The 18,720-nt window shown below is 40.0% G+C and overlaps 1 long non-coding RNA gene across 1 annotated transcript; it reads left to right on the top strand.

Annotated features, from left to right (window-relative positions):
* The first annotated feature begins 13,329 nt into the window (after nucleotides 1-13,329).
* LOC148791937 (uncharacterized) lies at nucleotides 13,330-16,866 on the top strand. Its single transcript, XR_016076155.1, has 2 exons — nucleotides 13,330-14,484; nucleotides 15,413-16,866. It is a non-coding gene; the product is annotated as an uncharacterized LOC148791937 (long non-coding RNA).
* Nucleotides 16,867-18,720: the final 1,854 nt, after the last annotated feature.

Genomic DNA, 18,720 nt, shown 5'->3' with positions numbered 1-18,720 from the left:
AATAGTGTGATTTGAACCCAGAATACCATGCGTGTGGTGCCAAAAAGTCTTAAAATCTCCATTAAACTATTTGGCCATGCCATGCATTGTAATATTTAGCGAAATAACACAATTTTTATTAATGTCTATTCAAATAAATAATCAATATTTTTGTTTAATAGCCCCAATTAAAAATTAAAATAAATAATATTTAAAATTCATATTTTATGAACAAATAGAATAAATAATCTATCAATTCTATATTTACATCAAAAGGAGTACCAAAAAATATATATATATATTTACATCAAAAGATGATTTTAATCTCAAGAAATTTATACAAATAAAATATTACTAGTAGAATAATTACCTTACTACTTAAAATTTATAAATTTGCACATGATATATATCTTACAAATTTTATATATTTTATAATTATTAGTTAATATTTAAATTCACATTAAATGACAACATATTTATTATTTATAAAAAATAAAAATCTATTTGCAAAATATTCAAGAATATAATATTAAATTGAATTTATCAAATCCACTAATTTACATTTATATGAAAATTTGATTTTTAATTTCAAAAAAAAAATTATACAAATAAAATTTTAATAACGAAATAATTATTTTAATAATTAAAAATTATGAATTTGCATATGATATATATCTTAGAAATTTTAACCAATTTTATATATTTTAAGTTAAAATTATATAGTTTTATAACTTATTAAGTATTTAATATTTGGTTAACTTTTTTTGTTAATGTTCAAATATAAAAATAATAAAATAGAAAATAATTGATATAATAATTAGTATAAATATAATAAGTCCATCTTGGACTCTTAATTAATGCATTGTATGATATATGTGCATTCTTCTTTTAATTATAATATATTTTTATGTATACCATTAAATATATATTTATACATTATTTATGGCTATTTGACCATAAATTTAGTGTTATTAATGTATTTATGAAATTTACATGTGTTTCCCTAGTGTATCCAAGTTTTTCATATTTTTCGTCCGTATCCATGCATTTCCAAAGTGTATCAATATCCAAGTTGTCCGATACAATACTCGATACCAATACTTTAATCCTTGGGTGTCATAGAGTTGTGTTAAATGACATTATGTACTACTACTTCAAATCTAAATCATTAAATTGTAAGCCATAGACTCGTATCAATTATGTACTTCTTTGAAATCTCTGGAGTTGATACAAAAATATTGGCCCAACTAGCTACTACTAAGAAGATAACGTCTCACCAAGCACTTTGGAGAAAAGGGGGTCAAGGGGGGAAGTTATCAATGGTGCATGGAACCAAATATAAAAAAAAAAAGATAGTCTATTGGCCTAAGCCGATCAACTTAAGTTTTATTTCTTTACTTTTAACCAGTGTGCTTGGGATCAAACCCGATCACATTCAACGAGTTGAGGCTATTGGCCTATTGGGGTTTTGGGAGGTTGGGAGTGCTACTCCATTGTGTATGTGTTTCCTTTAACAAACCTGCAAAATCACTAACTTTAACAAACCCAGTTCAATCACCAACAAAAAGATAAAAATGCAAAAAAAAAGGTGTGAATAGGTGGAAAGAAATCCGAGCCCTAATCATTCGAACTCTCCCCTCCCTATCTCTTGTCCTCATCTCCTCCGAGACCTAACCCATCCTTGATTATGTAGTAACAGCAAGAAATTCGGCATTCCAGCAGGTACGGTATTCTCCCTTCTTCTTCTTCTTCTAATGTTGTTTTTGCATGTTCTCTTCTCAACGGATCGAAGATCCCTCACACCGGTGATCAAATAACATAAACAAGAAACTGGGTCAAAGTTCAATGTTTTCATTGGATCCAATTGCAATATATATATACAAGTTATAGAGACGTGTCTGACTATACAAATTACAAGATTAAGCTTATCTCCAAGAGGAGGTAACAATAACAGGTGATTATCAAGATTATCTTATCCCTTGGGACGCACATGTTGGACGTGCATCATCAGTTATGTCACTAACACCCCCCTCAAGCAAGACAGGGTTGATAGTCGAAGCTTATCACAAAGAAAGGAAAATCGAGATATATGGAGTGGCTTTGTAAAGATGTCAGCAGTCTAATCTTTAGTGGATATAAACCGAATGTCAAGCAGCCACCTTTGCACTTTCTCACGAACAAAGTGGAAGTCCAATTCAATGTGCTTTATGCACATATGTTGGACGGGATTAGATGCAAGGTAGGTCGCTCCTATGTTTTCACACCACAATATAGGAGGTGAGGAAAGGGGAAAACCAATTTCATGAAGGAGCATTTGGAGCCACGTGAGTTCAGTAGCAAGAATGGCAAGAGATCGATACTCAACTTCTATGCTAGATCGAGAGATGGTAGAGTGATTCTTTGATGACCAAGAGATAAGATTGTTCCCAAGAACACACAGAAACCACCATGGGAGCGTCTTTCTTCATGGTAGCCAGCCCAATCCGAACCACTGAAGCCATATAGTTGCATGGAAGATGACTTGGTGAATGTAATGCCAAGAGAGGTTGTATGTTTAACATAACATAAGATACATTTAATAGCTGCCAAGTGAACATTAGAGTGATTGGCCATGAATTGATAAACCTTATTGATAGGGAAGGAGAGGTCTAGGCGTGTTACAGTGAGGTATTGAAGTGCCCCCACCACCTGTCTGTATAGAGAGGGATCAACAAAAAGGTCAGTGGAGTCAGACTAATTGAGTGTCAGCAGCCATGGGGGTTGAACAGGGCTTAGCATCCAACATGTTGGTGTGTTTGAGGAGTCCAAGAGCATAATTTTGTTGAGATAAATGAAGACCATTAGCAATAGGTAGACATTCAATCCCTAAGAAGTAACTAAGAGAACCAAGGTCCCAGAGAGAAAAATTAGAGGAGAGATGAGATATGATATCAACCACCACATCAAATGTAGAAGCAGTGATGATAATGCCGTCAATGTATACCAAAACAAGGGCAACTGCAGAGTGAGTGTGTAGAATAAATAACAAAGCATTCACCTTGGATTCCATGAAACCAAAAAGAACAAGACAATCCCGTAGCTATTGAAACCAAGCACGTAGGGCCTACTTGAGGCCATAAATGAAGCAATGTAACTTGCATACATGTGAGGGTTGTAAAGGATCAACAAAGTCTGGAGGTTGGGCCATGTAAACCTCTTTAGAGATATTACCATAAAAGGAATGCATTGTTGATGTCTAGTTGGCGAATGGGTCAAGAGTGTGATATGGAAAGAGAGAGACTGACTCGTACAGTGGCTGGTTTAACAACCGGGCTAAAGGTCTTGTCAAAATTAATGCCTTCTTGTTGGTGGAAGCCCTTGGCGACTAGATGGGCCTTGAAGCATTCCACTGAACCACCACTCTTTCTTTTAATTTTAATTACCCATTTGCAAGGAATAATATTGTGACTTCAAGGAGGAAGAACCAAAGACCAGGTGTCGTTTCGTAAGAGAGCATGAAACTCATCACTCATTGTAGCATGCCATCGACTGTCACGTGAGGCAATGGAGTAAGAAGAAGGTCCCTCTTCAGGAAGAGAAGTAACACTTAGTGCATAATGTGGGTTAGACTTGTAGACACCGGATTTAGATCGGGTTTGCATGCCATGAGTGGACGTGGTAGAAGATATTTCAGTGGAGTCACGAGGCTCATCAGAGGGGGTGGGTCTTGTGGTAGCAGTGGAGGTGTCAGGTTGAACTATGGCATCATTAATGGTGGTGTCCAAAGGGTATGTGGGGTGGATGCAATGGAGATTCAACATCTATAGTGGGCTGAGAAGGAAACACACATGGTGGTGGCCCCAAAATAGAGGTGGTGTCCATTGAGGATGAAATGGTGGGAGAGTCTTTCATGTCCTTATAAGAGAAAAAGGACTCATTGAAAACCACGTCATGTGATACATAGATGCGGCCAGTAGGAACATGGAGGCAACGATATCCTTTGTGATTCGGGCTGTAACCGATGAATGTGCACAAGTCAATGCGGAAATCAAATTTTGCTCTATTGTATGGTCGCAAATTTGGATAGAAATCACATCCAAAGACCTCTAGAAAGCCATAATCTGGGTGGTTTCTAAATAATAGCTCAAATGGACTTGTGGCAAAGAGAAGGGGAGGGCAATCGATTGACTAAGTATACAACAGTAGAAACAACTTCATGCCATAGAGTATGTGGTAATTTGGCACGATCAAGCAATGTAAGTGTAGTATCAACGATGTGATGATGCTTTTGCTCTAGAACCCCATTCTGAATATGAGTGTGGGGGTAGCTGAGGCGATGGACAATGCCACCCTCAGAAAGATAATTTTTGAATTTCTTAAATTCACTACCTTCGTCAGATTGAAAAATTTTAATAGAGCGACCCAATAGTTTCTCAACCATGTTACGAAAGGAGATGAAAATCGATAGTGCATCAGATTTAGCATTAATAGGGAATAACCAAGTAAAACGACTAAAGGCATCAACAAAGATAATATAATATCAATGTCCATCATCAGAAACTCACAGGGTTGGTCCCCATATGTCAAAATAAATTAAATGCAATGTTCATCATCAAAAACTAATATCAATGTCCATCATGAGCTTTGCCACGAAGGCAAGAGGAAAACATAGGTAAGTTGCCTTTTGTACTGACAGAGATAAGCTTGTGACGAGCCAAATGTTGAAGTACACCCTCATGTGGATGACCAAGCTTATAGTTCCAATCAAGAAGATAAGTTTGAGTGCCCATCATAGTCACAAGTCGTCCATTATTAGAAGACTTTTCGAAAGCAACTGAAGATACGTCAAGATGATATAAACCATCCTTAAGCTGCCTGAAAATGAGTGGGGTCCTCTGGTGTTTGTCCTTGACAGTAAACCTAGAAGCAGTAAATTCAAACACAACATCATTATCATGGCAAAATTGTCGAACAGATAGGAGATTTTTGGTTATGTCAGGGACATGAAGTATATTCTTTAAATGAAAGGAACGAAGGGGAGTATGTAGAACAGTAGTCCCAGTATGATGAATATCCAAACTTATGCCATTTCCAACAGCGATTTTGTCATTGCCATGATAAGTATTGTGAATGGAGAGATTGCCTAATTCGAAACTGAGATGATGAGTTGCACCACTGTTAGGGTACCAATCATTCTCTGTAGTATCAGTTGTATGAGTTGCAGATAAGGCCTTTGAGTTGGTAGATGAGTTTGATGCCTGAAATGCTAGATCAAAGCAATGGGAGTAAGAGAGGGTTGAGTGTCCTACTTTCCCACAAACTTGGCATGTCACTTTAGGTGCAGAAGAGCCAGGTCCAGGCATATTAGGAGAGCGACCATGACCTCTTCCCCGAGTGGGAAAACCACCACGACCACGAGTATTAGAGAAGGGTCGGTCCTATGGAGGGTGAGACTTGTGCATAATAATATTAGCTTGGAGAGTAACATTTGAATGTGAAGATTGGCATTCAAAATGAAGTTCATGTTGGAGTAAAAGTCCATGCAACTCATCAATTCATATTTCATCAGTTTTAGTGGTGATAGTAGTGACTAATGAATCATATTTAGAGCCAAGTCCACCAATAGTGTAAAGAATAATATCATCTATATGTAAGGGATGCCCAACGGCAAACGACAACTAAGAAATCAGTGAGAGACTTCACCTTGTAGAGATATTCAGTCATTGATTTGGATCCTTTGTTCAGATGATGTAGAACATGTTTAATCTGCATGAGATGAGCATGTGATGGAGAGGCATAGACATGGCATAGGGTACTCCAAGCTTCATGGGATGTACTACAACCAACCACAGTGGCAAGGGCTTCTTCCTTCAGAGTTGTGAGAAGCCAACTCAATAGCAGTTTGCCTTGAGTGCACCAGTTGAGATAGTCAGGGTTGATTGAGGAGGTGTTATAGGGTTCATATGAGGTAGGCACGAAGTTGTAAGCACACTCAATGAGCACTTGAATTTTTTTTTGACACTTGCCCTTTAAAATACCCTCACCCTACCCTTGAAAAAGATTAATACCCACTTTTGATAGTTGTCAAAATATTTATCAAATGCTCATTTAACGTGCTTAATTTGATGTGCCTACTAGATCTGGTCCCAACTACACTATTTTTCTCAGTGGTGACATTCATTGGTGGGCAAGGGACTGATCCATCAAGGTAGCCAAAGAGGTGAAGGCCCTCTAGTAATGGTTGGTATTGAGCCCTCTAGAGAAGAAAGTTGTGCTTGTCTAATTTCACTTATATAAGATTAGAGAGATTACCTAAGGGAGATAGAGTGGAAGAGGGAGCGAAGGAAGAGAGAGAAGATGAAGTGAAAGCCATTTTTTTTTAATGGCTCTGATACCAAGATAAACAAGAAACTGGGTCGAAGTTCAATATTTTCATTAGATCCATTTGCAATATATATACTGGTTACAGAGATGTGTCTGAACAGATTACAATATTAAGCTTATCTCCAAGAGGAGATAACAATATCAGGCGATTATCAAGATTATCTTATCCCTTGGGACGCGCATGTTGGATGTGTATCAGTTACATCACTAACAAATAATCACCAGAACTCACTCACTACTTCAAGAATGACAAACATCAATTTAGGTGTACTCCTATGACCTGAGTTTGAATGACTTGAAATAAAAAAATTCAAGGGGTGGGTTCTATGTTGTAAAACAAAGTTTGGGGGCAGGTTCTATACTTCTGAGAGCTCTTAACCATCTTATATGCTTGAGCATGGGGCTTTGTGTTGGTTGGGTTCCACATGGGTGCCATAAAAGTAGGAAAACAAGGGCCCATTTGGCACATCTTTCCACGTGGTCTTTCAGCTGTTTACAAGCCAGGAAGACCGATTTTTGGTCTATTCCCATTTGGCTTAAGGAAAATCTAGCCACCAAAAGACGGTGCGTCGAAAGACGCGGGTAGACGCACGTCTGCCAAACTGTCTTCGGGCTGCCCAGATCTTATGTCAAAAGCTCAATGCGCCTTTTGACTATCAGAGCTACAAGAAGATCTTCTCAAAAAGACGTGCCTAATGGGCCCCAAGTAATGATTAGCCATGGGCACTTCATATGATTTTCTAGGCGGTAAGACCTAGGTATGAGCTTATGGGTTAATAGGAAAAAGTTGCTGGACTCGTGACGCAGCGTGGAAGCAATGAGAAACCGGGCTGGCTATGCAAGCACCGGGCGATCGCTAGCTTCTAGCGAAGAACACCGAATTCTCTAGGAAAGAGAAAAGGTGGCAAAAATTCAAGAAGAGAACTTGAAGAAATTCTGAAAAATGTGAAGTATGAATTGATTAATAATTTTGGGAAAATAGCAGTATTTATAATACATTTAGAAATTGTAAAAGAACTAGGAAAGAACATGAATCTTGATCTTGATCTTGATCCTCTTGGTCTATCTTGATAAGGTCGAACCCTCTTGGAATTCTTGGGCTTGATCTTCCACCATCCAATCTCCCTGGCTCTCCTTATGCATGAATCTGGGAGTCTTGGATTTCTTGATGCTTCTTGGAGTCTTTGTTGGATCTTGATTGGAGTCTTGAATTCTTGCTAATCTTGGAAGAGTCTTGATAATCTTGGATTCTTTATAAGTCTTGGATTAAGTCTTGATGGGTCTTGAATTATCCTTTCTTGACTTATCTTGGACTCTTGTCCTTATCCTAGGAGCTGCCGCCCCTAGGGGTGAGATGGGCCTTGGGATGGACCTCCATCATTCTCCCCCACTTGGAGAGAACTCGACCCCGAGTCGTGACTAGGATAGGCAAGTGTTACCTCTGGCAGGTACCGGTGAAGGTCAACAACGTTGAAGGTCTTGGATATACCCATATGATCTGGTAGGTCCACTATATAGGCATTATCATTAATCTTCTTCATGATCTTGTATGGACCATACTTCCGAGGCTTCAACTTGTTGTAGGTACCTACAGGGAATTCTTTCTTTCCTTAAGAAGACCATAACCTCATCACCTACATCAAGCACTTGAGACCGTCGGTGCTTGTCTGTGGCCATCTTGTACTTGGCGTTGGATTGCTCAAGCTTCTGCTTCATGGCCTCTTGGACGGACTGGATTTGTTCTGCCATCTGTTCTGCTGAGATACTGGCGCTGGGTACTCTAGGTAGCTTTACTAAATCCAGTGCATGGTTAGGTACCTTCATGTATACGATGGAGAATGGGGATCTTCCTGTAGAACTGTGCACTGCATTGTTATAGGCGAACTCAGCCTGAGCTATGGCGAAATTCCACTGTTTTGGCCTCTCCCGACATATGCTGCGAATTAAATTCCCTAAGATCCGGTTTACCACTTTTGTCTGTCCATCTGTCTGCGGATGGGCTGTACTGCTGAAATTAAGTGATGAATCAAACAACCTCCACAGGGTCATCCAAAAGTGACTGAGGAACCGTGTGTCATGGTCTGATGTGATGGTCTTGGGTACCCCATGCAAGCGGACAATCTCCCTGAAAAATAATTTGGCTATTGCAGATGCATCTACTGTTTTCTTGCATGGGAGGAAGTGAGTCATTTTTGAGAATCTATCAACCACCATGAAGACGGAGTCCATGTTCCTCTGGGTCTTTGGCAAGCCTAGCACAAAATCCATGGACAAGTCTTCTCATATAGCAGTAGGAACGGGTAGGGGCATGTAGAGACCTATGTTCTGGGTTTGTCCCTTAGCTGTCTGACAAACATACACCTGCTTACAATAGTAGACACGTCCCTTCTTAATTTCGGCCAATAATATCGCCCCTTAACTGCTTCTACCGTTTTATCCCTTTCCAAGTGTCCTACTAGTCCACCCCCATGCAAATCCCTGATGATCTTTTCACGGAGGGAGGTGCAAGGGATACACAGTTGTTCCCCTTTCATAAGGAACCCATCATAGATAAAGAAGTCTTCAGCTGACTGCTTATTCACACATTTCTCCCATACCTGTTGGAAGTCTTCATCCTGGGCATATAAGTCTTTTTGGCACTCAAAACCCATAATCTCAACACTGAAGGTCTTGATGAGAGCTACACGCCTACTAAGTGCATCAGCCACTTTATTTTGTCATTTTGTCTTATACACAATTTTATATGGGAACTTGTCTAGGAAAGCAAACCATCTGGCATGTAAATCACTTCTTAATTGCTTTTGCCCACTAAGATATTTTAGGGCCTAGTGGTCAGTATAGAGAACAAATTCTTTTGCAATTAAATAGTTTTTCCATGTCTTCAAGGCTCTAACCACAGCATAGAACTCCTTGTCATAAGTAGACCACTTTCTCCTAGCTTCACATAATTTTTCACTGAAGAAAGCAATGGGTCTTTTCTCTTGGAACAATACAGCCCCTATGCCAACTCCACTGGCATCACATTCAACTTCAAATAATTTATTAAAATCTGGTAAGGCAAGAACAGGAGCAGTACATAATTTTTTTTTTATGAGAGCAAAACTTTGCTCTTGTTCTTCTCCCCATTAAAATTTACCCTTTTTCAAGCATTCAGTAATGGGAACCATGATACTACTAAAATTCTTAATAAAGCGCTTATAGAAGGTTGCCAACCCATGAAATCACCTGACATCTATGACAATGGATGGGGTCGGCCACTCCTTAATGGCTTTCACTTTTTCTTCATCTACTTTCACACCATCCTTGCTTATAATAAATCCCAGGAATAATAAATTATCATTCATAAAGATGCATTTCTTCAAATTAGCATATAATTTATTTTCCCTCAATGTTTTCAGGACCTCCCTAATATGTCCCACATGCTCAGTGATAGATTTGCAGTATATCAAAATATCATCAAAATAGACTACCACAAATTTACCAATGAAGGGGCGCAATACCTGGTTCATCAGCCTCATGAATGTGTTGGGTGCGTTGGTTAGTCCAAAAGGCATGACTAACCACTTGAACAAGTCATCTCTAATCTTGAAGGATGTCTTCTATTCATCTTCGGGATGGATCCTGATTTGATGATATCCACTCTTGAGATCTATTTTTGAGAAAACTACAGCTCCGCTCAGTTGGTCCAGCATGTCGTCCAGCTTAGGAATGGGAAATTTGTACCCAGTAGTAATCTTGTTAATGGCCCTGCTGTCGACACACATTCTCCAACTTCCATCCTTCTTAGGTGTAAGTAAGGCAGGTACTGCACAAGGACTCATGCTGATTTGAATGTGTCCATTTTTCAATAATTCCTCTACCTTTTCCCGTAAGATTTCATTCTCCTTAAGACTCATCTTGTAATGTGGAAGGTTAGGTAGACTAGCACCTGGAACAAAATCAATATGGTGTTGTATATCTCTCACGGGAGGGAGTTCATTTGGTAACTCCTCTGGAACTACATCATTAAATTCATCCAGTAGTCTCTGTACTTCAGCTGGAATTTTATTTTCATCATTAACATCTTCTCCTTTTACTACTAGCAAATGTATTTCATGAGTATCCTTACATTCTTTAACAAATTCAGCATGATGATGGGTGATGGTAAGGAAATTCTTCTCATGTGCCTTTGGAGTATTTGTAATATTTTTTTCTGCTATGGGTAACAAAGTATAACGTGTACCATCTTTTTCAAGTTGGTAGGTATTTTTCCTACCCATGTGCCTTGCATCTGTATCAAATTGCCAAGGCCTCCCTAACAAAATATGGCAAGCATCTATATCTACAATATCACAATATACTTCATCATGGTACTTACCAATTGAAAAAGGTACCTTGCAGCGTTCTTCCACTCGTACGCCGCCTCCTTCCTTGATCCACCCAATTGTGTATGGGTTGGGATGTTTTTCAGGAATCAGCTGTAATTGTTGGATGGCATCCCTGCAAATAATATTTTCCTAACTGCCACTATCAATAATTAAATTAAATAATTTTCCCTTGATAGTACATCTGGTACGAAATAATCTGTGCCTTTGAGAAGTATCATTATTTTTCTGGGACAACATTAATTTTCTTACCACACAAGTATACTCCTCATGTTCATATGGACCCTCTTCATCCTCCCCATCAGGTCCACAGTATACTTCCTCAATATCTTCTTCCTCCTCCCTTTCTACCATATTAACTGCCTTCCTCTTAGGACAGTCATTGGATCTATGTCCCACCTCATTACATTTAAAACATTTAATAGGAGCAGGCCTTGCATAAGGGTTACTGGGTTTAGGAGGGTTGGAAGGATTAACTCGAGTATGTCCTCCTGTAGTAGCCTTACCGGCGTTACTTGTGCTTGCCGGGTGAGAAGGTTGTATTGCCAGGATTGATTTGTTCCTGTCGACAGTTGCCGGTCTGTTGTCGCTCCTACTGTACCGGCGGTAATTATCACTGCGTGCCTTGTCTTGGAACATTAATTCTGCTTTCAAGGCTAGGTTCCTTTGCTTCCTGCACACTGAGAACCATCTGTACACCAATTTTGTCCCTGATGGACGGTCTCAACTTGCTCAGATAACGGGTTGCCTGCTGGTTATCGCTTTCAACAACTGGTTTCTTTCTGCTAATCTTAAAAATTCTGATGTGTACTCATTAACACTACGTGAACCCTGCGCACACCTCTGATAAGATTCAAACATATATTGTTCATAATCAGGAGGTAAAAATCTACCTCTGATTAATTGTTTCACGCGCCTCTAGGTTCGAACAGGACCCCTCCCTTCTCTCATCCGGGTCTCTCTCATCCGTTCCCACCAAACAGATGTGCCTCCCTTTAATTGGAAAGCTACTAGTTTTACCCTTCGTTCCTCTGGTATCTCCATGTAATCAAAGAACCTATCGACTTCTGTGATCCAATCCAGAAGTCCCTCTATACCAAGATCTCCACTAAAAGTAGGAATATCTACCTTGAGTTTAATTTGATCATTATTCCTACGGGGATTGAAATTACCTTGATTGTGCCAATTTCTACCGTTTCTGTCGTTGCCGGGAAGAACTGGAGCACCACCAAATTCCAGATCATCATCACTGTCATCGTCCAGGACTGGTCGTCATAGCGCAGTATGGACGGGTGGTCTGTCATGGTCGTCTCCCTCGGTTTGCTTTGGATGTTCCCGGTTCCGTGGAGCAACCTCCCGTAACAAGGTTCGCAGTTGTTCAGCCATCTCTGCCAACTACTGCTCGATGTTACGTGTGGTTGTACGCTGTTCTTCGATTGCTCTCCAAACAGCTAGAAACCCCTAATCTCCGTCACGGGGTGGGTTGCGACTACTACCGTCTGGGTTGGACATGATTGGGCAAATTCCCTGCTCTGATACCACCTGATGCAGCGTGGAAGCAATGAGAAACCGGGCTGGCTATGCAAGCACCGGGCGGTCGCTAGCTTCTAGCGAAGAACACCGAATTCTCTAGGAGAGAGAAAAGGTGACGAAAATTCAAGAAGAGAACTTGAAGAAATTCTGAAAAATGTGAAGTATGAATTGATTAATAATTCTGGGAAAATAGCAGTATTTATAATACATTTAGAAATTGTAAAAGAACTAGGAAAGAACATGAATTTTGATCTTGATCTTGATCCTCTAGGGCTGTCTTGATAAGGTCGAACCCTCTTGGAATTCTTGGGCTTGATCTTCCACCGTCTGATCTCCCTGGCTCTCCTTATGCATGAATCTGAGAGTCTTGGATTTCTTGATGCTTTTTGGAGTCTTTGTTGGATCTTGATTGGAGTCTTGAATTCTTGCTAATCTTGGAAGAGTCTTGATAATCTTTGGATTCTTGATAAGTCTTGATGGGTCTTGAATTATCCTTTCTTGACTTATCTTGGACTCTTGTCCTTATCCTAGGAGCTGCCGCCCCTAGGGGTGAGATGGGCCTCCATCAACTCGTAGTGAAACAGGTGCTGTCTCCAAGTTTATATTAGCTTTTTAAGGCTAAAATTGCAATAGCAGATGTTGTAAACAAACCGTTCCTATGGAAGCAATAAAGTTCTTACGTTCCTAAGAGATTTTAAGGTTGAAAAGATGGAATTGATCGACTAGAATGAGCAACTATGTCAGCAGAATTCTATAACAGCAATAAAGATGTAACAGAATTAGAAATAGAACAATGGAAAGAGAAGGGTATTTAGAGCAATGGAGAATATAACTTTCGTCAAAAAGAGATGTGCGCCGTCGTTCTTGATGGTGCGCGATCTGGCTACTCCTAGCTGGAGGGCAATCCAAAGTTCAATTGGGCGGTGAGCTGGATCAATATGCAAAGCAGTGGATCAGAGAAACTGTGGTAGCTAACCCGACGAGGCCACTCCAATGCTTAAGTCAGTACTTATGCTGTGAATGCGAGTTGAATGCTTGAGAGTTTGAGTATTAGTGAGTAGAATAATCACGCATACCTTTGCCTTGAGGTTTCATGTCTTTATATACTGGAGTAGTCGTGGGCCTTACGAAAGAGTTCCGGGTTGTGGAGATAAGGTTTGTTCCGTTTTTTAAGAAGAGTAATATGTTGATAAGGTTTATCGTTTACCTCCGATTCAGGCGAAGCCGAGACGAGTTCTCAACGTAATCTCGGAAAATTCAAGATCTATTGGCTGATCATGATCTCAAGAAATTCGAGATCTGTTTGGGAGGCGCTCGTGTTGAGCTGGGCACCATATGGGCTTAGTCCACCCGAGGGCTCAACCTGAACCCTCCATAAATAAGGTCCAACCCAAGTTTTCCAAGCAATACTCATGGTTCAAAGCATCATACTATACCCTCAATAATATAGTATCTCCACTAGAGAAGTGGCATTTGGTCCCTGAACTTTGTGACAATCCAATACTTAAAACCATATGTGTAGTTTGGGTCTAGTGCCACAGCGGTAATGACAATGAAGAAGAGGACGAATAAAGGAAGAGTGAGAGAGAAAGAGAGGGGAGCATGGAGGATAGAGGAGGGAGGTTGCTACTGCCATTAGTTCGAATTGCAGCGATGGTGATGGAATAGGGGTACGAAGAAGAAAAGAAAAAGAAAAGGAAGAAGAAGGGAACTTTCCGGTAATTTCACCTGTTTCCCTCTCAAGAAAATTCCCTCTGGTGAATTCTTTTCCCGCAGCCTCTCGCCTTGTGCTAAAACCCAGTAAGCAAAATCCTCCATTTTTCTATAGAAGTTCTTTCCAGTATCAGCATCAGCCTACTTAACTACTCTCTCTTTGTCTTTCCAATCTCCATAATTATACATTACAATACACCAACCAAAAGTCGTTTTCTTGGTCTCATCGTGGTTCATTCAAATCTTTCTTGATCCCTGGAACTAGTCTTTTAATCCTTCATCATTTGTTCATCGATCCTCTCTGCCATACCAGACCCATGGTGGCCCCTAACATCAGTAACACTGTTGCGAAAATGGCCGGCCTTGTGAAGCCTGCGAGCATACACAGCAGAGGAGCATCGCCAAATTCTTGAATCCCAAGGATGCCGTTGTCAGAGTCAGAGAAATATAGCCGGTGTATCCTCGAGGAAACCAGATCCAATTCGACATGGCATATTACATCATCAACTACTCCAAACTGCGAATCTGGGAGGTATGTGTATGTATGTGCATGGGATTCACGGAACCATTGATGGATGAGTAATGACTTGGTGCTTACACATGGCAATGCCATGGGATGCAGGCACCCGTCCAGAGACCGGACGCCTCACACCGATCTCACATGGCAATCCATCAATGACATGGCAATGTCATGTCCAATGACATGAGTAATGACTTGTTCCTCATACATGGCGCCTCACACCGATCTCACAGGCACATCCCAGCGTGTATTGAGAGCATCTCCCGTATTTATATGCTATTATTTACGGGAAATGTTATTCATTTCTCAATGCATGTTGGGATGTATCTGTGAGGCGCCCTGAGTGAGGAGAAGATCCCAATTCACCTGTCCATCAATTGGTGGTTCATGGCCCTGATTTAATTAAGGCATAGATTTCTTCCTTTCTTATCGTCCAACACTAACGAGAATTGAATTGAAAAGTATACGATAAGGGTGTCAATCGACTGGTTTTGGATTGGACTCGTTCAGTCCAAAATCAATTTGGACATATTGGACGGATTAATAAGATTGGACTAATTCAGTTCAAAATATTTATCAGATTGGATTGGACCTCATTCTTCCATAATAAATTTTTGTTGGATTGATTTGGATTAAGTCGATATTTGGTCCATTGATATAAGATAAGAATATAGGTGTCAATAACTCGGATTTGGGTTAAAACCAATCTAAATCATTGGATAGTCCAGCTGTCCAGCCATTAAATTGGACCAGTCCAAATTATTCAGTGAATTGGATTAGATCTGGTCCCTTTATAATGGATTCACATTGGACTGGAATCCAATTGACACCCCACTATACAGAATGTCTCACTCACAGTATGTCGCTATGTTTCAATTTGTGTCATTTGCCGTTTGTGCAATACAACAAGATGATATGCATCATCTGTTTGATCTCCCAGGCCACTTTTACGCAATGATGGATTGTTACTGCGAGAAAACATGGAGTAACACTCCTCAATGCAAGATCAGATACTGCCATCAGTGTGCCCAGATAAGGTGCGGTGGCCTGCTTAAACAGGCAAGGCGAGAGGTTAGGTAAGTAGTTAGTTGTCTTAGCATTTGCTGACATACCTTGCCTGCTTAAACAGGCAAGATCAGATGCAGAGAGCTGGCTCTAGTTTGAACTTTGAACTCTGGTTTCACAGGGTGATATGTTTCATGAATCTAGTATGCGTTGATTTTATAGTTATCTTCATCAATGGTTTGGTCTATTGATAGAGTATTGTCATTGTCATTATGTGTTTGGTAGTTGATGCCATCGAAAAATGCTTCAGTCCCTGGAACAGTTTGGGCATATCCTGTAAGGAGGAAAACAAGGTTAAAGGGCCCGGGGTGATATCCCGGGCTTGTAATTCAGTGAGTTATAAAGTATGAATTGAATGCTAACCTGCCCCTTATATAGGATTCAGGATGCCTATCAGAGTATATACATATTGGACAGATGTAGGACACCTATTGTAGCTTGAGACACCTAGAGCTTACTTTGCCTTGGTGGAGTTCGTATAGGACACCTGGGGCTTTGTTAAGACATCTGTTACTCGAGTTCGGCCACATAGGACACCTGGGGCTCTGTTAAGACACCTGTTACTCGAGCGTTGCCACATAGTGCTCGACTCAGACATTTGTGGCCTGATTCAGGCCCGTTGGTATTCGGTCGAGACACCTGGAACCTGGCCCGGGCACCTGGAGCCTAATCAAGGCTACCTGTTAAGCCACTTGTAGTATGCATTGGCCACTTGGTGCATAGTTGTGACATGCTGTGGTGATTTGTTCTCCATGTTTCCAATGTATGAAGTGGGCCCGAGATCGGCTACCTGACAGGCTTACCTTACGTGTTGATGGTCTTGTTGCATGTGCTGCCAAGTGGTCACAAGTGTCGGACTGTGAAGCTCTCCTAGAAGGGAGCTTGTCTCGATAGGAAGATCTCCTCTTAGAGGTCGATAATGCTAATGAGCACGAGTTGAGTTGAGAAGCCCGAGATAGTTTTATATGTTGTCGAGGTGACTCTTATCCTTTGAGATGACAGCAAGATGACGATCTCCGAGCTGAAGGCAAGACTGTAAGTCCACCCAAACGTGCCACATGTTCAGTAGTTTGAAGGTCGGATTTACTCTCATCAGTAGTGAAGAGTTGACACAGAAGAACAAAGTAGGATATGGAAATGGGATCAAGAGTGGCAATGATTTTATATCATTTCTTACCAGACTCGTGGTCTCTATTTGCTTGACCTTTTTTATTTCTCTTTTTATCTTATGATCAAAAGTAAAGCTTCAGATAAAGATATGCGGTTGTGCATGCTAACTTCCATGTCTGGTATTTGATTTAGAGACGAAAGAATGTGTGAAAAAATAAATGAAGAAACTGCATATGCTAACTCCAAAAACTACAAAAGAGATCTTTGTCCCCTGAATTTTAGAACAAGTTTATTGTGGTGTGAATTAGTCCAATATCTCTTATACTTGATTGGATAAACAAGTTCTTTTCGCAACTAGTTGGATAAATAAAATTAAAGCTAAGACAACAAACTAGTTGCGCAAGCTCATTGTTTCTGTTCTCTGTTAGCTATTGCTATATCTGTTTTGTGTCTTCTTTGTCGTTGGTCTGTCCTCTGTTTGCTGTTGCTCTTTTTTGTGTCTTCTTCATCGTTTGTTCAACCCATTGACGAGAAAAAGAGCATTTTTTTAACGTTTAAAAGAAAAGGGTAAAATGATCCAGTTCATATCATGAATGGTAGTTTTGTCAAGTGATGGCCTTGACTGATGGTCCGTTAAGGCGTTAATGGCAAGTACTAGATTGTTGCACTTTGAAAGTTCAGATACTGAGTTGTTACGTTTTAAAGTTCGGGAACCAAAGTGGCACTAGACCCAAAGTACAAGATACTAATCGGGAATTTTCCCTAATTTTATTGGTTTTATAGTTGGGATTCTAGCTTATAAGGGCAACTTTTGCACTCTAATATTAAAATAAAATCTTTTTTACATAATTTCTAGAATAGGCCACCTTTTTTTTTAAATATCAAACAAGGGCAGAAATACTGTTCATCTCCTTCTTCCTCCATACCACCTTACAAATCTCCCCCACCTCTCTCTCTCTCTCTCTCTCTCTCTCTCTCTTCTTCTTCTTCTCTGCATCCGAGTTGTTCCAAACACAGAGCAGAGCTGCTATGAGTTCTTCTGAAGCAGTTAGAACACATGAAACACCATACCAGGTACATGGATCGGCAGTTTGGTTCCAACTACTAAGCATGTTAAAGGTATCTAAAGCAGTTTTTAACGCCATTAAAGCCTGAAAATCGGGATTGGAAGAGATCTGCGAGTATGCTAAGTGGAGAAGTGAGATACACAACGAAATGAAAAAACAAAAGAGTGGGCTTCGCCATTTTTGCTTGCATCAAGCCTACAACTACAAGGACAAATAAAGTAGAGATCTGTGATCAATGTTTATTAATCTTGGAGGAGATTTATTGATAGTTTGGAGGAGGGAGGAGATGAACAGTATTTCTGTCCTTATTTGATAATTCTAAAAAAAGTTATCCCATTCTATAAATTATGTTAAATAGATTGTTTTTATTGATATTAGGACCCAAAAGTTGCCCTCACCAACTAGAATCCCTTTATTATTGTGGGATAGTGTTTTGGGGATCCCTAGATACAATATGATACGCCCAAATCTTTGCATTTGAACTTTGAGCCTTGGTGGTCACACATCCAATCGTCTGTCTGTATTTGAGTTGAAGGAATTTCATAGGGTAGGATGCAGAACAGAAGCAGCACTCTAGATAGCAGATGTTTTCCAAAGTTGAGAGGATCAGTGGATTGAAAAACTAACCCAAGCCACCAATCTTTGTTACCAGAGAGCGAGTGCGCCAGTACCCAGTAGTCCTCGACGTCTCCTCTGGTTCGAGCCCCACCTCATCAAGATAGTATTATTATTCGCTCGTTGCTGAACTGCAATTCTCAATATAGATTCAAATTTTAATGCATAAGAAGATCTGAAGATGCAAAGAAGTTAAAGCTTTCATATCCACAAAGGACTACCTTTTAGGCTTGTACTTTGGAGGTAAAAACACTGGGGTCCCCAAACTTTAATTTGACAAAGAGCTACCCTATACTTGCATTCTCAGTTTTGAACTTTTATTTTATGAGACCATTTTGTTCTCTATATAACTTTTCCTATCTTATTTTTTTTTTCTTGGTGGCTCTTTTGG

This window comes from Nelumbo nucifera, chromosome 5, assembly GCF_055504915.1.
Source record: "Nelumbo nucifera cultivar China Antique chromosome 5, China Antique-T2T, whole genome shotgun sequence".
NCBI lineage: Eukaryota > Viridiplantae > Streptophyta > Magnoliopsida > Proteales > Nelumbonaceae > Nelumbo > Nelumbo nucifera.
Note: the sequence above shows the minus strand (reverse complement) of the source record. Positions and strands in the feature narration are given on the sequence as shown.